We start from the raw sequence: 6,000 nt of genomic DNA, 5'->3' as shown, positions 1-6,000 counted from the left end.
GGCTCAAACTATAGGAATCGTTAGTTTAATTCGTCCAAAATTATAAGATTTGTAAATCTAATTATATATATTTGAAAATGTAGTTTAAAGATTTTTAATTGATATAGAACAACATCAATGTATGACATTTTGTAAAAACTCAAGCTTATAATCTCATATATTGTTAGACATTTACTAGTTGAATTTTCATAATCTGTATTATACAAAAAAATAAAAAAATAAATTAAATAAATTAAAAAATAGTTTGGTGACAAAAATAAGAAAAATGAAAACGCTCATTATTTTCACATGATTTTCTCTATCTTGGGGTGGAAATAATTTATGAAAATTCAAAAATATTTTTTCAGTGTTTACTTGTTAAGTATTAAAATACTACTTAAATTGCTAATAAAGGTGATTTACAAACTTTGCTTGTATACATAAAGTACATCAAAAATTATATGGCCATGGTATGCTTGTAAACTATAAGCTACAATCACCATAAAAGATCATATCATTTTGTATGAAATTTTTGTACAAAGATTCTTTTTGAATGGCAGTCCTCAATTGAAAGGTACAACAAAAAAGAGGTCGTATTTATTGATTCTCAAAATTTAACATCATTTGTTTGTATTTATTTAGTGAGAGTTAGGGCACATACTTAGGGCTTAAGGCTTTTGACGTAGTAGTTGGATGGTGTCATGTTTCAATTGTCTTTTAACTTATTGGCAGATTTTAGTTGTAATAGTTGCTATTTTCCAAAGATAAACTAGACTATGTAATGAGAGGAAAATGATGAAATTCTTTTATTAAGTCATGGGAGTAAATTTTGAAGGTGGAGTGACCTCTATGGATCCATTTCTTAAGAAATTCTTCCCAGAGGTGTATACCAAAATGCAAGAAGACACCACGATTAGCAACTACTGCATATTTGATAGCCAATTGTTGACATCATTCACATCATCTCTCTATGTGGCTGGTCTCTTTGCTTCTTTCTTCGCCTCATCAATCACTAAAGCCTTTGCCATGAATACTTGTTGGAGGGGTTGCATTCCTTGCCGGTTCAGCTCTTGGTGGTGCAGCTTTCAATGTGTATATGCTAATACTTGGTCGCATCTTGCTTGGTGTTGGGGTTGGCTTTGCAAACCAGGTATTTAACTGTAAATGCTACTTGAAATGGAAATGAAATTGTCATAATAGTTTTTTCTTTCTTTCTATAGCATGTGATATTGCTATGCTTATTATGTAGTCAGTCCCACTATATCTCTCAGAAATGGCTCCACCTAAACATAGAGGTGCAATCAACAATGGATTCCAATTAAGCATTGGAGTCGGTGTTCTGTTAGCGAACCTTATTAATTATGGCACTCAAAAGATCAAAGGCGGATGGGGATGGAGAATCTCCCTAGCCATGGCAGCAATCCCTGCCTCATTTATAACTCTAGGAGCCCTTTTTCTTCCAGAGACACCTAACAGCCTAATTCAGCTGAGCAACGATCATCAGAAGGCAAAGTTGATGTTGCAAAAGGTCAGAGGCACTCAAGATGTCCAAGTAGAACTTGATGATCTCATAAAAGCAAATGAGGTATCAAAAACCATCAAACACCCATTCAAGAAAATCATGCAAAGAAAGTATAGGCCTCAATTTGTGATGGCAATAGCGATTCCATTCTTCCAACAAGTTACAGGAATCAATGTCATTGGCTTCTATGCCCCAGTGCTTTTTCGGACTATAGGTCTAGGTGAAAGTGCATCACTTATGTCAACAGTTGTGACAGGGGGCTCAACCTTCATGTCAATGTTGATAGTGGATAAACTTGGCCGAAGAGTTTTGCTTACAATTGGGGGAACACAAATGCTAGTTTCACAAATTGTCATTGGGAGTATAATGGCAACTCAACTAGGGGATCATGGAGAGTTGAGCAAAGGGTATGCTTTTGTGGTCCTAATTTTTATTTGCATCTATATTTCTGGATTTTGTTGGTCATGGGGTCCATTGGGATTTTTAATTCCAAGCGAGATTTTTCCATTAGAGATACGATCAATGGGGCAAGGTATTAATGTGGCAATAAATTTTCTCTTCATTTTCATTATTGCTCAAAGTTTTCTAGCAATGCTTTGCCACTTCAAGTTTGGGATTTTCTTCTTTTTCGGGGGATGGGTGGCGGTGATGACTGGATTTGCTTACTTATTTTTGCCCGAGACTAAGAATGTGCCAATTGAGCAGATAGTCAGAGGGTGGAGGGAACACTGGTTTTGGAAAAGAATTGTAGGGAAAGAGCATGAAGTATTGTTTTAGTTCAAAGACAATCCAAAACATAGCATACCTTATTCTAAGATCATATAATTGTTAAACTTGTGGATTAGTTTTTGTTTTTGTAATTTACTTAAACTTTTTCTTGATTTTAGGAGACATAATTGGTTCAACATGTGGCGAGTAAAATTCTTTTCTCCAGTATATCAGAAGTAAATATTAAAAAGGTTAAAGTGTCTTTAAAATACATTTTAAGAAATTTAAAAAACTTAGACACTTTAAAATGTGAAATTTACAAATCTACTACTATTTTGATGATAAGTGTTGTTATTATTATTATTATTATTATTGTTATTATTATTATTATTTTATTTCTTTCACCAAATAAATTTTTAAGACCCGTTCCCATACAAATGTTGTGCCAACTTGCTTTAACCAACTTAGAGTCACGACTTAATTTTATGGGAAATTAAGAAACATTTAACAATAAAAACTAAGTTAAGGACCGATCCGTCATAACCAGAGAATTCTAGATTTGGGAACTTAGGTACAAAAGAATAAGGTCACTGAATGATAGCACTCTTTTTTGCTCAATTTGAAGATTGGCCTTTACTAAGTTACTATTTTATAATTTTAGTGATTAATTATTTCAAACAATCCATTATTAGACCCTAAAACCTTTACTAATCCTAAAATTAGGTGATTTAAATAAAATAGATATCATTTATTTTAGATTTAAAGAATAAAGCCATGTTTTCCAAAACAAATAATAATTTTCCATTAAAATAGATTTTTAATAAATCATGGCCATAAACTTGAACTAAAATAAGCAATATTTGTAAAAACATAAAATAAAATAAAAAAATCCAATTTTGCACCCAAAAACACATAGACTTGCTTTATTAAAAACATAATGCAACAAACAAGCATATACTACCAAGATCCAGGAAACTTATCTGGATGTCCATTCAAGCGTCTTACATCCAAAGACATAAAATAAACATGATCCCAATATATGCACTTAGACATACAAAATGCAAACTTAAGCTCGATTTAATGGCTACTAACATGACTTCATGCATAAAAGAGCAACTAACACATAAATAATGCAAACTATGATACAATGATATTTTAAACCGGGTTACATGCGAGATGATTACATGATTAATCTAACCCTAAACATGCTATTTTATTAAACTAAACAAAACATGCAAAATAAAGTGAACTGAAAAAAATAGTAACCTATATAATGATTGTGCCATAATTGCACCCTAACTATAATTATATACTGAAAATATGAAATTAAAAGCTACTGAAATTAAAAGAAATAGCCAGTTTGCAACAAATCGAAGAACAAGCAAGAAAGAGGCGAGAAAAGAAAAGTTTTGCTTGGTTGAAAGCTTCTCTCAAGTTTTAGCCTCACTTTGATTCAAGCTCTTAAAACCTCAAATACACTTTGATGTGTTAAAACTACTGTAAGGTTTAGATCTGTTTGAATTAGGGTTGAAGGTGAGAGGCAAGCAATTGTTTTCACTCAAAAATTACCCAAACTTGCTTAAAAGTCTAATCCTTTGAAAAAGGAGGAGATGAGGTGTATTTATAGGCAAAGAGGAGCTTTGGTGGTCAAGAAAGATCCCCTTAGGGCTTCCCCATCACTAACTTGTGGCACCTCCTACATAATTCGTAATATAGTCCAAGAAAAATAAAAATTCGGGTCTGTTAAATGGAAGTGTAGTTGCACAAGGTGTGTGCAGTTGCACGTCCTTGACAGACTTTTGTATTTTGAGTATAACCTTATTATTCGACATCAGATTGTGGTGAATCAAGTGGCTTTGGAAAGCTAGCTCAAAGGGCTACAATTTCTTTGGTGGGGATCACAATGGGTTAAGCTGGCATCAGTGGATAGAGTTTTGCAGATATGGGCTGGGTTCACTGGTAATAGATTTGAAAGGAAAGTTTGGAATGTTTTACCTCTTGCTACTTTGTGGTCCATTTGGAAGCATAGGAACGAGATAAAGTTTTCTGATATGTAACTAGATCCATATGGTTTATGTGATCAAATTAAAAACCAGGGTTGCTTTGTGGGTTAGAGCCTCTGCTCTTGGTATGCCTTTCTCTATCAATGACTTCTTGTTTAACTTGCAACAAATCAAGTTTTGTAGCAAATGAATAGGTTGAATTTGGGGATTGGGTTTGCGTCTTTTGGTCTGCATTCTGGAATGCTGCTACTGTGATTTCTGTTCTTATAGGTTGGGATTGCCCCTGTGGGTTTAGGTTATGCCTGCAGCCCAAACCCTCCAGACTAAAGAACACCACAGCAGAACATGTTTAACCAACTCTGCTTCAGCTTTGCAGAACACACATTGGATGCTAGCAGTAGCAGGAATGACACCAATCCGATGTAAGAAAGAATAAGTTTTCAACCTTTGCCTCCAAGCTAGCCATACAAAAGATTTGACTCTAGGAGGGGATACATTCTACCAAATCATCTTGGAGATAACCTCATAATCATGAGGTTACGAAATTTTCTCACACCACCTATAAGCAGATAAGATGCTGTAACACCCAGAATTTCCAGCCCTCCAACAAAAACCATCAACCTTATCAACTCTCAGCTCATAAGTATTATTAACCAAGTTAACCAAGCGAGCAACCTCATCCTTTTCCCAAGCTCGAAGCCCTCTATTAAAGCAATCCTCCCACTCATGTAGGCTCCTCATTAGTTCAAGAACTTACTGAACTAATTTCAGTTTATCTGGGGAGATACAATAAAGTCTAGGAAAATCATCTTTTAGACAACTATTACCAACCCACTTATCCTCCCAGAAAAGGGTCCTAGCGCCATTACCAACCAATATGAAGTTATTGCTAATAAGGAAGCTATGTAGATCAGGATAGAATGTTGCCATAGAGATAATATCCTTCCACAACTGAGAATGCATCTGAGAGGCTACCGTATTTGGGTACCACTTGCTTCCTTGAATGTTATATTTCTCGCATAAAACTTTGTTCCACAACAAATTCTCATCCCCACTAAACCTCCATCACCACTTAAGTAACAGGCAAGCGTTAACATCTCTGAGATTCTTGATGCCTAACCCACCTTTAATGACACTCCTAGTGACTTCAAACCATTTAACCATGTGTAATTTGCTCCTGATCACAGACCCACCCCATAGAAAAGTACCTTGAATCTTGTCTAACTCTTTAGCAACTCCTTTAGGCATCTTAAACAGTGAGAGACAGCAAACTGGAAGGCTAGACAAAACTGCCTTGATAAGAGTGAGCCTCCCAGCCAGGGATAAGAACCTTCTCTTCCAGCTAGCCAACTTAACTTTAAATCTATCCACAATAGGTTTCCAAATCTTTAATCTTCCTGGATTAGCCCTAAGTGGCAACCCAAGGTACTTAAAAGGAAGCTTTTGGCACTTACAAGCCAACCTACCAGCAAATTCAGCCAGCAATTCATCATGTACCCTTATATCACTAATCACACTCTTGTGATAATTAATCCTAAGCCCAGATATCATTTCAAAGCATTGAAGAATCGTCTTGATATTCACCACTTCCCCTTATTCTGCCTCACAAAAATAATAGAGTTATCAGCAAACTGAAGATGGGACACAGAGATTTCATTAGACCCAAGAACAATCCCTTTGAATAAATTTAATTCCTTAGCCCTGGTCAACAAAATGTTAAGACCCTCAGCAACCATATTGAAAGGAAAATGGAGAGAGGGTCCCCTTGCCTAAGGCCTCGTGAAGGAC

General features: G+C 35.2%; 1 protein-coding gene and 1 pseudogene across 2 annotated transcripts in view; both read left to right on the top strand.

Moving 5' to 3' along the window:
• Positions 1-996: 996 nt before the first annotated feature.
• Positions 997-6,000, top strand: part of LOC114290954 (hexose carrier protein HEX6) — a 34,787-nt gene continuing 29,783 nt past the window's right edge. For both annotated transcript variants that reach the window (XM_028234965.2, XM_028234966.2), the window contains exon 1: positions 997-1,129. The gene's annotated coding sequence lies outside the window, so the exon portion shown is untranslated. The remainder of the gene's footprint in view (positions 1,130-6,000) is intronic.
• On the top strand, positions 1,127-2,350 carry LOC114290955 (hexose carrier protein HEX6 pseudogene; annotated as a pseudogene).

This window comes from Camellia sinensis, chromosome 1 (assembly GCF_055761805.1).
Source record: "Camellia sinensis isolate YWXY chromosome 1, ASM5576180v1, whole genome shotgun sequence".
Classification (NCBI taxonomy): Eukaryota; Viridiplantae; Streptophyta; class Magnoliopsida; order Ericales; family Theaceae; genus Camellia; species Camellia sinensis.
This window is presented reverse-complemented; position numbering and strand designations above follow the sequence as displayed.